Below are 19257 nucleotides of genomic sequence, written 5' to 3'. Positions count from 1 at the left end.
TGAACTGGCTTTTTTTATGCAGCTGAAGGCAACACGAGATTGAGAGTCAAAATGATTTTCGCCTTCCAGGCTTCCAATTGCTTGGAAGTATGCGAGAAAGGGAAATTTAGGGGTTGGTGACAGTAGACACTGTCAGAGATGCAGGTTGATCCCAGTCATGCGAATAGATCATTTAGACATCCCTCCAGAAAGAAGCTTGGGTGGGTTGGAGAGGTGGGTGGTAAGAAATGATTGCTCATTCTTTACTGCACTTACTGAAGCAGAATAAGGTCGGCCTATTGTGCTGTGGGTTGAGCTCAAAAGACATCCTTCTCTTGCTCTTGGAAAAGGTGATCTATGGAGGGCTGAGTCGAGCTCTCTCGGTGGTGGGATTGAGATCCCCAGTGCTTTCTGTCAAACACTCCTTGACCTTCCACTTATCTGGCACTCAATTAACAGTAGACCAAAGAAACCTTTGCAAAGAGGTGACCTTTCTGAAGCCAGTGAAAATCAGGACAAATATTGCCCTCTTGTATAAAGTCATTTCAAAGCTGGCCCTGCCTACGGTATCTGTTGGGATTCAGGGCTGGTATAAATTCAGTAGAGCAAGGTTTGCAGGGGTAGTTAATCCCCGAGGTTCCTGCACCTGAACTAGTTAAGCTGTTCTAAGTGCCTGAGAGGGCTTTTCCCCCTCCTCCAGGAAACTGATTAACAGACAGGTTTTAAAAAAAGAGAAGTCACCACTTTTCAGCTTCAGCTCTGTTTTCTCACAAAATTGGGATCATTACCAGTAGTGCCTTTAAAAGGTGGTGGAAGATCCCTCGATCCTAAGGGATCCATTTGACCTCATTTTCAGTGCTCTCGTTCCTCTGACTGCTTTGTTGGAGAAGTGACCTTTTACAATCTGCACTGTTTGGATATGCAGTTAGAGTTCTTACAAGCAAAATGCTTAAGCATAGTACCTCAGATGAGTTCAGGGAAAGAGTAGGCAAACCCTGACAGCCCAGTCTCTCTGACTCTTCTCTCTGACCATAAGCCCACCTTCTTTTGTCTAGGTACTTGAAATTATTCTTATTGTTCCTTTCCTTTATTTCAGTGTAACTATATTTTTGCAAGCCAATACTGATAAGCCAAAATCTGTATTATACATTATAAACTCCTCAGGGCAAGGACTTGTATTTACCATTATATCTATGGAACCTAGCTCTATACCTTGCATTAGTACTCAATTGTTAATTGCCAGTCTAGCTAACCAGTAACTGAAATGCTGAATGCCAGGAGCAGAAAAGATCCCTTTTCCTTTCTTTTTCCTGTAAGGAATATCACAAATGAGTATTATTGTGAAGCCAAGTGCTAATGACTTTAGAGACTCCCATTAGCTAAAATAAGCAAGTCTGCCAGGAGTGTGGGAAGACCCTGTTGTAAGTTTCCATTTGCTAGGATATGTGTCTCCAGGTTATTAATCTTGTTCTTTGAACTTTATTGTGTGGCATTTACGTTGTACTTGTATTAAAATGCATTACGATGACTAATTACCCTTCCCTTAATGATGATAAGGGCATTTATTTAGTTAATGGACCAGTTAAGGACTAGTCAAGGTCATGTAGTAAATTCTAGGTAATCTGGTTTTGGATTTTTTTTTATTCCCCCTGAGAATTTCAGCTGGACTTAACAACTTAGGTCACTTTTGTACCTCTACTGTGTGATAATGTGACAAAGTATGGGAAAGGTTAGGGTGGAAGAGAGCTTGGCATGGTACTGAATTTGTGAGAAAAAGGCCTCTTTCAAATGGTGTAATCCTTCACCCATGAGGATTCCAGCTTGACTCTAAACCAAGTAACCCTTGGATCACTCCCATTCCTGAGGCCCCTCTGGAATTGAGGACATTCCTGGGGCCAAAGAAGATAGGGGACTTCAGTGCTTCTCAATAAGATCAGACCCTACTGGACTTTCCTTGCCAGCTTTTATTTATTGTTTGCTTTGTTTGAGATACAGCTTATGCCCATCAAGTAAAAGCATATGTATCTTATTCTTCAACTATAATGATACCCAGTTTGTATCCTTGAGTGTCTACCCCAGTGCTGTGGATATTACAGGACTTGTTGGCTTAAGACTTGAAATAGTTGGTGGTCAAGAAGCCAAGTACAGTTAATTGTATTGCCTTAAGTGAATAACTTGTGTGCCTCAATTTCCTCATTTGCCTAAAAAGTGCCTGTTTGGAATAGGTGAAGCTAGAGACATTTGGAAGTTAAGATAGCAACAGTAATTTTTTAAAGTATATTTTATTCCCTCTTTAAAATTTTTTTACTACATTAATTTATGGAGAGAGGACACGCGTGCCACAGCATGTAGGGGAGTCAGAGGATAATTTACAGGAGTCTGTTCTCTTCTCCTTCTACCTTGTGGGTGCCGGGGATCAAACTCAAGTTGTCCGGCTTAGCAGCAGATGTCTTTACCTGCTGAGCATCTTCTTGGGCCTTTTCCCGCTTTTCAGTGAGCATTTGAGGTAGCCTGGAGGGAGTCATAAATATGATACAATAAGGAAGACAGAACTTCAGGAATGATGGGAAAAATTGTTAACCTTGAAGGCTAAGATAATTAATGTGATTGATTATCACAAGCAACTCCATATAAACATCCTAACATCCCTAAGAACATGTCCTTCAGTAGACATGAGAAATAATGGAAGATATTTTCCCCCGACCCAGAATGACAAAGGCAGTTTTCATGGGACCACATTGATTGCTATGGTATAACTCACATGGTAAAACTTACTCACAACTTACAGTGTTTTCAGGTAGTATGTCCAGGAAAGCATGAAGTGAGAAAGGAGTCCTTGAGTTGTAAGAAGTGGTAGCAGTTATTCAAATTTAATAAATCTGCTACATTGTTGCAGAGACAGTAACTGTTTTCCGACCTTCAGAAATTGACTTTCTGCCAGGTTGTTGTTTTTCCATAGAATAAACCCAAATCTCCAATTTATTGATGACAGCTCCTTTGATGGATATGTTTCTCTAAATACCTCTCAGAATATTAATCATTCTCTGCATTTCTGAAATCTGAGGAAGAAGGACACAGGTTTCTGCTGAGTGATGTGTTAAACTACTTTTGTGCAGAGTTGTTGATCTGGGTAAAGTGTATGTAGTGCTAGTGCATCAGGAGCCATGAGAAAGAAGCACACCAGGCAGAGCCCAGTGAGTACTGCTTAGGAATAAACGTAAGAGGGAAAGTCCAGGTGCTCCTTTTCGCTTTAATTATCTCATGGTACAGTCTTCATGCTGTTCTGTAGATTTTTATACCAGTGCCTCAAAGTCATCAAGAAGAAATTAGATGGGTTGCCATTTCTCAGCTTTATGGTTTGTTGGTTTGTTTTATTTTGTTGTTGTTTTGTGTTTTGAGATAGAGTTTCCCTTTGTAGTTCTGGCTATTATCTCTAGACCAGGCTGGCCTCGAACTCAGAGCTCTGCCTACCTCTGCCTCCAGAGTGCAGGGATTAAATCTCATCTTCATGTTGTTAAGTGTCTCTATTCTCTTTAAAGCAGCTGCTTTGTTAGTAGCAGTCTTTGAATAGGAGTCAGGGGAATAAGATTTTTTATTTTTATATTTGAAGTCTAAGGGCTCGAACCCAGGACCTTAGATATGCTAAGCAAGTGCCCTGCCACAGAGCTATCACCCAAAATACTTTCCCCTCCCCCCAGTTTCTCCTCAGGCGATGATTCCTCCTCTTACTTGGTTTGATTTCCTTAGATACACTCTAATTTCTAAATGAATTTGTTCTGACCTTTAGACATTTAACTTCTAATAGGTTCATTGTTTACATCTTTGGCTGGCAAAATTATAAATATGGTTGAGTGTACACTTATAATCCTAGCACTCAAAAGGCTAAGAGAGGATCATAAATTCAGGGCCAGTCTGCATGGACTGCAGAGAGGTCCTGTCTCTAAAAACAAAAGCAAATAGAAAGTAAATGTGCTTTGGATCCGCCAGAAGGGTGTCACCTGGATCCAATATGTTACCCATTATATATTCTTGTCCAGTTATCTAAAAAAAGATGTTTGAACCATAATCACGGCAGGCATGTTAAACCCATCTGTGGTAGCTATGAATGCCGTACAACTTGTGATTCTCAATATATACACTTTGTGCAAGCACTGGCTAGCAAGGGTCTGGGAGGGGGTCTTTTTCTTTTATTTTTCTTTTTTTAATTGTAATGATTTGGGGGTCTTTCCGAAGTAGAATCCTTTTGAATCACATGAAACAGAAAGACGTTTGAACTGTAATTTTGAGTTTTTCCACAGAAATGTGTGCCCTTCACTCCACAGCACCTACAGAACTAGGTGGAACACCCACACTTCTGTTGAGACTCAGACTGATTTGTTTGTTTCTATCTCTGGTCAGTTTTTCTAAAGATAGAAGCTCAATACTTGAATCTCAGGATGCATGCAAGTTATTGGTACTGTCTAGTGGTATATAGTGGGACTCAATCACTTACTACCCAAAGCAGACACAAAGTTAAAAGTGTAATAGACGACTAGTAATAGGTGGTATTTGGGATTCTAGAGCAGAGATTAGGAAAAGAACTTTCACAAAACCATGTTTGTGGAACTCTCCAGGTACACTTCTGCCTTCTTGCCATGAAAAGTCTCCAACACCTGTTAATGTGACTATGTATGTAATTTGTGGAACTTTCTGGGTTGAATGTGCTCCCTTCTGCACAAGCCAGTTTTCCTCTTTTAAAATGGACAGCTAGTACTCACTTTGGTTATCCTAAGGTAGCTTCATATATAGGAGGGGTGGAATGGCTTGCTGTTTATTTACACTGTTGTCTTGGACCTGCCTCAGGCTTAATTCTTTACTGTCTGAAGGATGATGGTGTAGTCAGGAAAGCATGCTCTGTTACCTGCCTTTCTCTCCTGTCCTGTACCTGCAAGGCTACGGTGGTGTAGGCATTGACATCCCAACAAGCCTGTGGTTCTCAAAGTGCCAAGGAGAATGCTCTTGTGCTAACCCACAGTGGTGCACTGTTGTTTGTGACCTAAATGTGAAATGGCAGAGTAAAGGCATTGAAGGACTGGAGGAGATCACAGTAACTTCCATTGACTTTGACCTGAATGAAGCTTTTCATACTAGATTTGGGGCAATGACAAGATTTATGAAGTTCTGTTTTTAATAATTGACTCTAACTCTTCTAGTATTTACTAATTGCATTACAATGTACCTTCAAGGCACAGGTTTCCATAGGCATTATGGGAATTACTTTATCCTTACTCCCACAACTGGCTTGACCTTAAGTCCAAGCTTTTGGGCTGTGACCTGTTTTTCTTATAGCCCTAGGAGCCCAAATGTAATATATATCCTTCCCCACCCCACCCCCCACCAGCCATACCTCATCTCCTTCCTTAGCAAACCATAGGGAAAACTCATTTGGACTCACTTGTTAACGTTATCTTGAAGATGTAGAAGAGAAGTCTATTTTGTATTTTCAGAATGGACACCCTCACCTCTGTTTCTAAGTCTAGAAGAGGTAACATCATACAGAGTGTAGACAGCAGAGAATTGAAACCGGTCTGTCTCACTTTGGCCTGTCTGAGGAATTGCCTTTAGTAGTCGCTGCATTAGCGATTGTGCATAATTGTTGTTAATCTTGTGAGTTTTAATCTTTGAAGAATTTCATGAAATCGTAATTTCTGACCTTAGGAAAGTTCAGAGGAGCACAGAAACATGTGTTTGCTTCTAGAGGTTTTAATAGGCTGCCTGGAACTCATTCCACTCCTTCACAGACCCTGATTCTAAAACCCTGCTTTAACTAGGCAGGCTTCTCCGCTTAGTTATCTCCTTTCTTTACAGATCTAGAATCTGGTTTTTTAAAAAGGTGTCTAATTTGTGCTTTGTCCTTGTGGTTTGGAATAAAGCTGAGGCTGGTGGTATTGTCACCCTCCTCTTTGGGAGGCTCCTTGCCTTCCCAAGGGACTCAGTGTAACTCAGAGACCTTTACATACAGAAACCAACATTTCAGCAACTTTGGGTGAGTACCATCTCAACCCTACTACTCTTCATATGAAACTGTACTTTTCAAACTATTTTTAAGACTGAGCTGATGAAATCTGAATTTTACCATTTGATTTCTTTAGATAGAGCTTATTGAGAGATCAAGGACCATGTTTTACACATAATGTCTTATGTGTAGTGTTTGAATGTTTATTGAATCAAATACTGTGAAATGATTGAAAGTAAGTGGGACTCCTGTGGTGACTGACTTGCTTTCCCTTTCTTCTGGCCTGACCTTTTTTTTTTTTTTTTTTTCCTCACTAACTTACACCTCCCTTATGAATGGATAAGGCAGTAACTAGGGACAGCAGGAGAGAACTTAATGAGAATTTCCACTCATTTAGTAGAGCTCTTTCTAATGCCAGAAATGGAAGGTAAGGGAGGAGAAAGAGAGTACATAGTACATGGCCTCCTCACTTACTGGCTTAATAGCATGGAAACATATCCTTAGATGTAATGAGGGATGCAATTTGAAATTCTCACCACTTTAAGTCTTTAGCACTGGAGGACCCTCTGCTCAAAGTTCAAACTGGTGTCCTGGATTTAAGGGACAGGGACTTTGGGAGGCCTAAGGAATTACAAGTTTGAAGAATAATGAAGAGTTGAACAGTTGGATTTGGAATGTATGTTAGGCTCTGAAAGTATTAACAGCCTTGCTGGCAATGCTGAGCAAATTTCCCAGCTTTCTTCCTCTACAATGCTGGCTGTCCATTATGCTGAATCAAAGGTGAACTTGATACTTAAGGCCTGATGTGCACTTGTCTTTGAAACACACCTTTAGAATTACAGTCTTCTGGGAATGGAGCCAGTGCTGTCTTAATCATGAGCTCTGGTTCTGGTTGGCATTAAATTTTGTGATGTTTCTAGAGTGTGTGACTTTGGCAAGATTTGGGGGAGAGGGAGACTTTCAAAATTCCTTGTTTTGGAAGATGAAATAAGTGCTTTGTAGAGATGGCAGATATGTGCGGTTGCTCTGGTAACAGATTCAGTTTCCTGTCGGTGTCCAGGTGGCTCCAGCTTCTAATTCAGTACTTGAGGTTTTAGTGCCAGCATCAGTACCGGACTTCTTAGCAAGCAAGACAGGAAGATTCCCAGTGTTGGCTTGTTATGAAGAGAGTGACCCAGCTGGCTTCTTGTACTGGTCTTGATGAACTGTGAATCTTAATTACACTGATCAATACAGTGGCCTTGGTAACAGCCTTGTAGCTGCTGTAGAATCTGTTTGCTTCAGGGTTGTAACAGAAAGAGACTAACTTGGTCGAGGACATTATGTTCCCACTGTAATAAGCTGTAGGCTAAGTCCAAGGAAAAACAAATCCTGGAGGGGCTGACCTCACTACACCCCTTCTCAAGTATTTCCCAGGAGGAAACGTTACTCTGGAGGTAGTTTCTGTTCTTATTTGCTTGCCAGTTAGGAGTAAATTGAGGTTGACAAAGAAGCCTTGGTTTTTAATGTTGTGGGGTAAAGGATGCTTCCAGGTTATAAAGGATACGTGGAAAGCACCTGTGATGAGAAGGCCTCTGTCTGCCTGTTTGTAATAGGGAATGGATGATTGTGGAAATTAATCTCAGCCCTTGTTTTTTTCCTATTTGGAGAATATGGAACTCATAATTATGCACATTCCTTTCTGATTCCATAGAGAGGGGATTAGCAGAGTGCTGGGCATGATTGGAATGAGAGAGCAAATTGCCAGTTTTTACTAAATTTGAACTAAACCATATTTAAAAATAAATAAAAACAAAACAAAACAGTCTCTGTCTTGCTTAGATAGACTGTCATGTTCTCCTAACCTCTTATGGATCCATCAGATGCATTGTTTGTACTGACAAGTATAGTTGTTATTAAAGTAGCTTCTCCAGCCTGGCAGTGGTGGTGCATGCCTTTGATTCCAGCACTCGCGAGGCAGAGGCAGGTGGATCTCTGTGAGTTCGAGGCCAGCCTGGGCTACAGAGCGAGATCCAGGACAGCCAGGACTACACAAAAAAACCTTCTCAAAAACAAATAAATAAACAGAAACAAAAAATAACCTACTGCTGCTTTTCTCACATATCTGGAGCAGAACTCAAGGAACCTGTGGAGTCAACTTTGAGTAACCCCTGTCACCTGTCCTATAGAGTTTAGATCCCCATGAGACTGTTTAGGTCATTGGAATCTACTCTAGGCTCCCTTAACCATTGGAGTTTAGAGCACTCTTAGAGCTGTGTACATACTCCAGGCAGAAAAACAAATACAGTAAACAGAACAATTTGAAGATAGGATATGTGTCAACCTGAAGCCTGTCCGTGGACCCAGGCTAAGCACCTGGAATGATTGCTTATCTAGAATTAAGGATGTGTTAGGTCAAAGGAAGCCCTGAGCTGTGCTCTTTGGACTTTTATCTCCTAAAAAGTCTTCATCAAAACAGAAAGACCATTTACAAGAGTGCTAGGAGGTAGCTATGGAAAAACGGAACACCAGTCTTCTCTAAGCCAGTACCATTTCTTCAGTCTAAATTCTTTTTGAAATGCTAAGATAATTCTAACACTTTGTACATACCTTCACCTCTAGTTTCTGCATAGTCAAGTCAGAATATGAGAATTTAAACTTGTTAGTTTATATTATGAATTCCTAGACTGAAAACAATAGTATTTTAAAGATTTTGAGAAACATTTTGGTGAAATTCTGACTTAAGAAGAAAAGCACAGAAAGATGTAATTGATTATTGAGGAGATGCAGAGATAAGAAGGAAGATGAGAAGCGTGTGCTAGGGAGAAAAGGCAGACTAGTAAGCCATGAGCCATGGTACCAGCTAAGCCATCGTTAATATGCCCCGGTGTTTGACCTGAGCGAATGACCAGGCCTCCCTCAGGATAAGTGCTGCAGGAGCAAGGGTGGAACTCCTTTGGGGCACTGAGAAAGAACACAGTAGGAAGACATGTCCAGTTGAGGCTGCGGCTTTTCCTGCCTCCTCTTCTCTGAAAGCTGACCTTAGTGTCACCACAGCCCATGATGTCCTTCACTTGAGGGGTCCTTACAGGATTTTTTTTTCTTTATGATCTTGAGAACTTTCCACGCCCATATTGAAAGACTACTGAATAAGGGGGTATTATCAGGGTGTTCGAAGCTAACTTTGTATATAGACTCAGGTCACATTAACAGAGTCCCATTTCTCCCCAGAGAAGTCAGGTGGCTCTACCTGGTACCAGTTCTAAATAAATGCTTTTCTGTGGGAAAACAGGAAGCCTGCTGTTAACACAAGGCTATTTCATGGTTTGCTTAGTGATGGATGCATTAAAGCTGAGGGGGTTAATCAGCTACCGGTTGTCTTTCCTTACCAGCTGGAGTGGTGGCTCAGCAGTCGTGAGCAAACATTTCCTGTTCTCCAGAGGACAGGAGTTCCATTCCCAGTGCCTAGGTCAGGCAGCTCGTAACCACCAGTGACTCCAGCTCCAGGGGATCCAAGGCCCACATCTGTTCATACACATAAAAATAAATCTTCTTTTTTCGTGACCAAAGGATTTTTAAGCCTCACTTCCTAGGGCTTTAAAAATCTATTTTACACTTCTATTCAGCCTGTAAAGGTATATAGTTAAACCTTACATTTAGTTTTATTTTTCTTCATCAAATTTTTTCAGCTTTTTAAAGATAAAATTGACAAAATTATATGTACCGAAGGGCTATAATGTGATACTTTGATATTTGTACACATTGTCAAGAGATTACTATGATCAAGCCAGTTTACATAACCATTTCCTCAGTTACCTTTTGTGAACATTTCCAGCACACTGCTTATCTGTTTTGTTGAGACAGTACAGCCGAGCACTCTCCAGGAAGTGCTCCTAGAACTGGGGCAAACCCCCTTTGGGGGTCAAATGACCCTTTCACAGAGGTCGCCTATGACCATCAGAAAACACAGATATTTACATTACGATCACAACAGTAGCAAAATTACAGTTTTGAAGTAGCAACAAAAATAATTTTATGGTTGGGGTCACCACAACATGAGGAACTACAGTGCTATTTTATTTTATTCATTTTCCAAGACAAGTTTTCTCTATATAATAGTCCTGGCTGTCCTGCAACTCTCTGTAGACCAGGCTGGCCTCAGACTCACGGAGATCTGCCTGCCTCTGCCTCTGCCTCTGCCTCTGCCTCTGCCTCTGCCTTCCGAGTGCTGGGATTAACAACATGCACCACCACTGCCTGCTGGATAGTTCTTTGTTTAAAAACTACATTTGAAATATACATCTGATGCATATTTTGAAGTATGGTACCTCCTCCTGGAAAATACTCAGGTAAACCCCCTTCCATACACACACAAATCAGTAGTCAGTTTTAACCATACCAAATTGGAATCCTCCCTGTACAAAGACCGGTGGTTGTGATATAAATATGAAATTATTTAGTAAGTAGTCAGTATTGGATTACCCATCTATTGTCCTTCACTCTGTAACAATAAATGAAAGGAAGCGGGAATCAGAGCAGAGCTTTTTGCCTCTCTAGAGTTTAAACCCTGCTGTTCTACACAGTAGCGTCTCAACAGCAGGGCATTAACAACTTAGAACATCATATATATTTTGTCCCTATCCTTTCATTTATTTCAAAAGGTGGGTCCTGAAAGAACTGTTTACCTTCTGCAGAGGTCACAATTGTTCTTTATTATTCACCACAATCCTTCCTGAAACCACAGTCTTGAGTAGACTAGCCCCTGAGACAGCAGGAGGCTGCTTTCTGTACCCAGTTCCAAAGGCAGGGAAGTGGGCTTGTGGCTTGGTTGGGGGGTTTGTTTTTGTTTGTGTGTATGTGAGTGACTGTGCATGTAGAAGTTAAAGGACAACTTGCAAGAATTGGTTCCGACCTCCATCTTTGTCCCAGGATTGAACTTAGCTGTCAGTCGTGGTGGCAATCACCATTACCCAACTGAACCATCTCACCAGCCCAATATTCAGGATTTTATTGTTTAACATACTAGTCCATGTAGATTTTAAACTTCCTTTCTCATCAGTTTTTAAGTAAAAATTCTAATCTAATGTTCTAGCTAGTGTTCTTTGTGTTTCAAGAGTTTTGGTTTTTAATGAAAATTATTCAGATTATTGATACCCTGGCAGTGTTGCTTATTGAAAAAATAGCTCTTCTTAAGCAAAATCTAATTTTGATTTTGTTTTGCTGTGTGGTGTTAGCAAGAGAACTTGATCAAACAGTGCCCTTCACTGGTTTGAAATGACTACAGAAAGCCAGGGCTCAGGAAATCCCAAACTTGCATATGCTGATTTTGAAGGTAGACTGGGTGGAAAATGCACATTATTCATCCTGGAGTGACAGGTAACTCTTGTTTAAACAACTCCAGAGAAGCCACAACTGACAATGCTTTTCAACTCTCTCCGTTTTGGGAGCCACATAGGTAGTAGTTTCATGCTAAGATTTTTATGTAAACTTAAAAAATGGAAACTAAAATCGCAGGAAGCTGATTTTGTAGACAGAGTTTCACTTTATCCTTTCAACTTAAAAACATGTAACCCAGCTACAGGATAGATTGTGAAAGGTCCCATTGACTCCTTTAGAAATAATTGCTGTTGCTACATAGTTACTATTTAACTTGGGATCCTGGAAGTCAGATTTATCTTGTTTTGATAGCTTTTTCCTCTCTTGAGCCTATGAGCTTATGGGAAGCAACTTTAAAAAAAAAAAAAAAAGTGATGTAGGTCCTGTCTGTTAGCCCAGGATTTAAAACACCAGTTCTCATCGAATTGCCTGCCACATGTTGGTAGCTGCTTATAGTTCTGTACTTGGCAAAGACTTTGCATTTCTTTCTTCTCCAGTTAGACATAGTCTAGCCTTCCCAAATGCTGAGCTTACTCACAGCGTGATTCATTTATTCACTGAACAAATGCATAAATTTAAAATGTAATTGTTTTTAAACCTCACATAAGCTGTACTTCCAGACCAAGGAAGGAAAATTTGTTTTTAGGTATTACTTATCTTCTTGTTAAGTTGCCACGTCACCCGAAGGTGCCAGAGAACTACGTGGGCAATCCTTTCCATCTACCCACTAGTTGTTTCGTGTTCAGTTGTCTTCCATAGACATTTGTCTGAAGGTACAGATAGGCCTGTTTGTAAGCAGTTGACAGGTTTTCCTCCTCTTAAAACAAAAGAGCATCTCCACATACCTTGCAGTTTAACTTTTGAGAAAGTAAGGGAAGGAAAATAAGAATGTAAATATGTATTTGCTGGAAGAAAGCCAACATGAAAACATACAGAAGCCACTGAAAATAGTGTGGACGGAGGCGAGACTACACATGTAAAGCTTGAGTTATGTCTGTTTTATACACCAGTAAGATTAAATGGAAGAGGAAAGAAATGAAACATTACAAATCTTTAGAAACACAAATGAGCCCAACTAAAACAGCACATCTAAACTCGTGTATCCAATTGGTTGTGCAGGCTCCCAGTAAACAGTACTTGGACTGTACATCCTTCATGAAATGTACTGTAAGGACAAAAAGAATTGCAAGAAGATCTCTTTACCTTTGTGTGTGTTTGCGTGCACTGTGGCACGGGTGTGGAAGTCACTGGACAGCCACAGGTGTCAGTCCTCACTGTGCACCTTGTTTGAGACAATGGTATTTGTTCACTGCTGTATGTGCCAAGCTACTTGGCCTGCTAGCTTTACCTACCCCCAACTCTCTCATAGGTGAAAGGAGAAAAATGAGCTCCATAAGTATCCACTGTGCTCTATGGCATAGGACTGTGCCCGCTCCCCATGCACATCATAAACAATAGTAATAAATAAAATGTTTCTAAATTTGTAGAATTGCTATTAATATTCTTTTGGGGTTTTGTTTTGTTTTGTTGAGACAAGGTCTCACTATATAGCTCTGACTGGTCTGAAACTCACTGTGTAGATCAGGCTGAAACCCATAGAGATCCATCTGCCTCAGCCTCTCAAGTGCCTGAATTAAGGATGGGCGCCACTACATCTGGCTTATTATTCTTAAGTTTTATAATGACATTGAGATTTGGTAGGAGAGTGTCTTTAATCTTTATTCTTGAATGAATTCCAAAGAACTTACTGGAATTTTCGTGTTTGTAACCTTTTTTTGTTTTTACTTTAGTATGTGAAAGTATGCATGTGAATGTGTGTGTGTGTGTGTGTGTGTATGTATGTATGTGTATATACATATATGTGTATATATATGTATGTGGTATATACATATATATGTATATGCCACATGAAAAATTTAAAGATCCATTCTAGGTCAAGAGTATTTAAATATTTATTATACTGTTCTTTTGACTTTTTTTCTGTGTTAAAAATGGTAACAAATTTGGGGAAATAAAAGATACAGCAGTGGTGCTGGGAGAGGTGAGTAAACAGAGCTTTTTAACATGTTACTTAAGTAATGGGTATGTTCTAAGGAACCAGGATTCTTCAGTCACCTGTGCTAATTTTCCCTTAAAATATAGAAGTGCCAGTAGTTGAGAGTGAGGAGAGGGTAGGGTAGCATGATATGTGGGTAAGGCAGTTAGGCAGTAACAGGCTAAGTATACATGGAAACATGTGTTTTACAGTGTGTTGTAAATTGTGTTTTTAGAAGATTGGGAAGCCTGGCCCTGTGCTACTTATGATCTCCTTCAAAAACACAAAATAAAAAGCCATCGACTTGCTACTTTGATCTCCGGTTGGCAAGTCCTTGGTTGACTGCAGCTCTTAGGGAGATAGTAGAGGCCAGTGGAGAAAAGAGGTAGTGGCCAGTGGTGAAACCACTTACGCTCTGGGACTTTTTCCAGTTGTCTTTATGGTTTCAGCGACTTGGCTGTATGAGCCTGCTAGTACCTCCTCCTTCCTTACACCAGCCAGCCTTGACAGCATCCCTTTGAGGCCCGTTTGGAATGGGATATTTTGTCTGACTGTGGAATTAGCTTCTAGTAGTGTGTGTTGTTGGCGACGGTTGAGACACAAAAGGGTAAGTGGAGGAAGGAGATGTGTATTGTGATTAGTCAGCCTGCCCACCCACTCCCTCCTAGAAACTCAGACCCCATCTGGGGAGACTGAGAACTTAAGAAACTTGAGACAGAAGGAAGACTGGGAACAGCAAAAAACCTGCTGAGTCTCAGAAAACTGGTTTCAGCAGCAGGAAATCAAAGAAGAGGCTGGAGGTATCTAGTTTGGCTCTGTGGCCCAAGATAATCTTTTTTAGATCCTTACTCTCTGTCAGGTGTGTTTGAGGGCAGGGTTGGAAAGAAAAGACCCTTCTTTAGGAGACTACTCTTACCTAATTGAAGTAGATTTGGGTGCTTCTTGTTTCACAATATTGATGTTTATTGTTGTTTCTTTGGATGCATCTACAGTGGGGATCAGACTGATCTCTGCTAAGAAAACGTGCTGCATCTGTCTGGGCTGACTGTCATGATCTCTTGTCTTTGCTCTGAGAAGGCAGAGGCTGGGAGTAGAATCTTAAAGAATTAGTAAGAGGATGTGGAAAGGGGCTTAGAAAAGATGTAGGAGACTTAGAAGGTGTTTTAATGCACATCTTAGTAATTACCTTGTTAAATTTTCTAGTTTCTGATTAGTCTTTTTGGCTCAGTGCTGTTACCTAAGAAATATGTTATCCATAATTTCTAAACAGCAAAATTCTGTGCACAATATGCCAGAGAAGACAATGGGATAGAATATATGTTTTTAAATGTCTCAGAAAACCGGAAGAGGATACTGCCCTCTCAAATAATCTCAGTAGTAAGAAAGACTGGTCCTTCCATGCACATCTCAGGTATGCTTCTTTCTTCCTTCCTTTCTTCCTTCCTTCCTTCCTTCCTTCCTTCCTTCCTTCCTTCCTTCCTTCCTTCCTTCCTTCCTTCCTTTTTTTCTTTGTTTTATTTTGTTATGTTTTTCGAGATGGTTTCTCTATGTAGCTTTGCACCTTTCCTGGAACTTACTTTGTAGACCAGGCTGGCCTCGAACTCACAGAGATCTGCCTGCCTCTCCCTCCTGAGTGCTGGGATTAAAGGTGTGCGCCACCACCGCCCAATTCAGGTATGCATTCTTAATGATTTGTTTTCCTAGTATTTGTTGTTTACCTTTGAGTCTAGTTCTTTGCCCTTAGGAGGGAACCTTTCTGAGGAAATTAAAAGCTGTTAGATAGGCATGTGAAATAACAAGGTTAATAAGGAATCTGGCCTGACCTCTAATTTTTGGAGGACCCACATTAAACAATATGACATAGAAGAGAATCATCATTCCTACTAAGCTATTTGAAAAGCTGCTTTAAAGTAGCACCTCAAACTAGCCTGAAATTGAATTGGATTTTTTTTCCCCCAGAGCTGAGGACTGAACCCAGGGCCTTGTGCTTGCTAGGCAAGCGCTTTACCACTGAGCTAAATCCCCAACCCCTTGAATTGGATTTTAAAGATACAACAAATAGGCTTCAGTCTTTGTGTGTATTACAGTAGCCAGCATGTTCCTAGAGGAGTAGCGAAAGTTCATGACACAGCCATCTGTCAGCACTGCATGGTGAGTCAGAGCCATCTACAGATTTTAGAGGGCCTTATTTCTTACATAGATAGCTCTCTCCTAGGGTGACGCAGGTACTTCGTGACAAGCGAATATGTTGACTAAAAGAATATAATGCACTATGTATATTGTCCTGATCATTGTCACTTAACCATAGGGTCATAGTAGGGTTCTGGTAGCTTAATTTCTTTTAATTCAACAGAGAGAAGGAAAATTTGAGTAAGGTATGGGAAGGTAGGTGATCTATTTGCTCGAGTGTTACAATTATTTTTCTCTTGAGGTTCATAACTTTGGGGGTTGCCTGTGTTCCCTTTGTCTTGGTACGTTCTGTACCATTCTTACTTTGTCACCACACCCCACTCTAAGTGGAATACGTAAAGTACCCACATTATTAGGTCAAGCTTTTCCTAAACGAGCCTCAGTATTAGACAGAAGTCAGTCAGCCATCATATTTTTTCCATTTAAATATCTTGAGTTTAGCCCAAACAGAAAGCTGCTATTGGATCTGGTTTCGCTAGAAATTATGACATTCAGAAATGGCTTTTGGCAGTAGTATCCTTATTTACAGTATAAAGGTGAGCAGCATGGGAGGCTTCTTTCCACCAAGGGAAAGAGCTGCTAGCTGGAAAGAATCTGTAGAGTTAAGACTCCTGGATGGAACCGGCAGAGCCACCGCCCTCTGGAGCAGCTGCTGGAAGCAAGTCTGCAGCTTGTAGTTCGGGGTAGCAGAGAGGACAGGGCTAACGTGAATCTGCGTGCCTCTGGGCCACCGTATAGACCGCTGTCCACCGTGCCATGGCTTAAGCTAACACTGCCCACTTCGGATGTGGGTCCTCTCCAGTATTGGAGAGGCGGGTGTTAGGAGCACTGCACAGAGTAGTGAGCTGCTTGCCACAGTCTAATATCTTCAGATGGGAAAGATCTTGCTAAGCTGTAGGCTGCTGAGAAGCTTTATTAATACCAGGCGAGATTATGCCTATTAATTCAGTTCTTAGGTTGCTGAAGAAATATTTCTAGCTTGCTACACTGCTTCTCTATATTCTTTATCTAAAAATCTGCAAATGTTACCGAAGTTCCCTCCTCCATCTCACCACCATGTAGGTGGTATCTGGAACCATGCCCAGAACCTTTGAAAAAAGATGAGCAGGAGAGGGACTCTACCAGCCTAGAGAAGGGAGCGCTTCCCAACAGGCTGCCCTGCCAGCCACAGGAGGCTGGTGCAGGCAGTGCTGCCGCTGGAAGCTGTTAAGAGCGAGCCCTGATGGGCTCTTGACTGTATCTTACTCCTGCCAAAGGACTGCAGATGAGGCTGAAATTCACTGCTGTGGTCTACTCTCCTTGCCTTGCGTCCTGCTGACTGGAGAAGTCATGTGAACACGTAATTGGAAATCCTATTTAGAAGGCAAATGCTGACTGTGGCCATCTCAGCGAGTTGAGGGTTTAGTTTTTTTGTTTGTTTTTCTTTTTGAAAAGCAGTTGTGCATTTGATATTTAAAGTACTTAAAATTAAGGTTTTAACACAAAAGTAAAAAATGTCTTGGGCTGCAGATACTTGTCAATCATATTCTGGCATAGTATATTTGGCTCGGCTTGATTTGTGATTGTCATTTATCTTTGAAGCTTGATTTGATATTACATGAGAAAGGAGTTTTAAAGATTCACTCACTCTGCAGATGTTCATTAAATGCCTTCCATGTGTGTGGGGCCCTGACTTGTTCTGGTTGTGTAGCTCTTACACCTTCAGTATCTTTTTAGGCTTAGAAAGCAGACTGTGTACTCTCCTTTCCTTGTGTCAGAGTTACCTGAAGAAAACACTTCCCCCATTAGATGTTGAACCAAGATGAGTTCTAAACAAATACACCCAGGTTTTTGTCTCTGGCCTGCTGTTTGATTCTGTTTTTTTGCATTCATTCTGGGTGGGAATCATGCTAGTTAGAAAACACACACACACACACACACACACACACACACACACACACACACACACACACACACACAAAAGAAAGGAAGGAAGAGAGAGAAAGAAAGAAAAAGAAAGGAAAGAAGAAAGAAAGAGAAAGAAAGAAAGGGAGAAGGAAAGAAAAAGAAAGTTGAAAACACAAACCTTTGTTTGCTACCTTGTGACTGTAGAGTCCTACCAGTTCTGTTTTCCAATTGTTCATACTAACTGCCTGTGCCAAGGCCAAAGACCAAAGTTTGGTTCTTTTTTTTAAGATCTATTTATTTATTTTGTATTCAGTGTTCTGCCAGCATGTATGCCTGCAGGCCAGAAGAGGGCACCAGATCTCATGGTTGTGAGCCACCATGTGGTTGCTGGGAATTGAACTCAGGACCTTTGGAAGAACAGTCAGTGTTCTTAACCTCTGAGCCATCTCTCCAGCCCCAAAGTTTGGTTCTTACACTGCAGCTACCCCAGCTGAGAATGGATGTGTCAGGAGAGAAAGGTTGTGCAGCTTTAACTAATGTAGATGTTACTCTTTTAAATTTATTATTTTGTGTATATGAGTGTTTTGCCTGTCTGCATGTATGAACATGAGGTGAGTTCAGTGCCTTCAGAGGCCAGAAAGGGGAGTCAGATCACCTTAGGTGGAGTTGTGAGCTGCCATGCGGGTGCTGGGGATCGAACCAGGTCCTCTGGAAGAGCAGCCAGTGCTTTGAACTACCAACTCATTGCTCTAGTTCTTGGTTTAGTCTTTCTAGCTTAAAAGTGGTGATGTGATGATCAGACTGTTTATTTTGTGTAGGAAAGATTTTCACCTATAATAGTATACATTTCCTGCCAGGCAGTGGTGGCTCATGCCTTTAATCCCAGCATTCTGGAGTCAGAAGCAGGTTGTAGCATTAGGAAGGTTGAGAGCCACTGGTTTAAGCCATATAATTCCATATTTTCATACATTGTTTGTTTATAAATAATACTGATTGCAAACTATTTTCAATTTATTAAAGCCAGTGGTCCATGTGTTCTACAGTGTTGATATGCTGACACATACATATAACCCTAACCAGGCTAATGGCTGATGCAGAATTGTGAGTTCTGAGATAGCCTAGGTCTTTTAAAAGACCCTGTCTTTAAAAAAAAAAAGTACCCTGAAATCTTCTAGTTCTGATTTATTCTATTTACAGAGACCTTTAAAACTTGCCATTCTTTTCTTCCTTTAAATTGATCCTGATTAGTTAGAATTTAATTAATAGAGGATTTAGTATTTGTTTTTAAACTTCTCTCTCTCTCTCTCTCTCTCTCTCTCTTTCTTTCTTTGGTTTTGGTTTTTTTGTTGTTGTTTTTGTTTTGTTTTGTTTTGTTTTTTGAGACAGGGTCTCTCTGTGAAACAGTCCTGGCTGTCCGGGAACTCACTCTGTAGCCCAGGCTGGCCTCGAACTCACAAAGATCCGCCTGGCTCTGCCTCCCAAGTGCTGGGATTAAAGGCATGCGCCACCACTGCCCAGCTCAAACTTCTCTTTCATCAGTACACTCTGATATTTTAAATTTTTACTGGGTTTAGAAAACTCTGGCAATATTACATTGATTCTGTGGAATACAGATACATAGCTGGGCTGCAATGTTAACACTGTAATGTGTTTTGCCATTGCTAGGCTTTATATCCAAAAGCAAGGCCACTGCCAAATTCGAAAGAAGAATATGCTACAAGAGAGTATGCTACAAGTTTTGGAGCAAAAAACAGATACAGGATTGTGTTTGCTTTCTGATAGGATTGGGCGGAAGGGTAGAGTTTAGTGTGTTAAA

The 19257-nt window shown here is 40.9% G+C and overlaps 1 protein-coding gene across 2 annotated transcripts in view; it reads left to right on the top strand.

Annotated features, from left to right (window-relative positions):
- Ahcyl1 (adenosylhomocysteinase like 1) overlaps window positions 1–19257 on the top strand; it is a 34997-nt gene that overhangs the window by 859 nt on the left and 14881 nt on the right. The window lies entirely within an intron of this gene.

The sequence above is a fragment of the Peromyscus maniculatus genome, chromosome 6 (assembly GCF_049852395.1).
Source record: "Peromyscus maniculatus bairdii isolate BWxNUB_F1_BW_parent chromosome 6, HU_Pman_BW_mat_3.1, whole genome shotgun sequence".
Taxonomy (NCBI): domain Eukaryota; kingdom Metazoa; phylum Chordata; class Mammalia; order Rodentia; family Cricetidae; genus Peromyscus; species Peromyscus maniculatus.
Note: the sequence above shows the minus strand (reverse complement) of the source record. Positions and strands in the feature narration are given on the sequence as shown.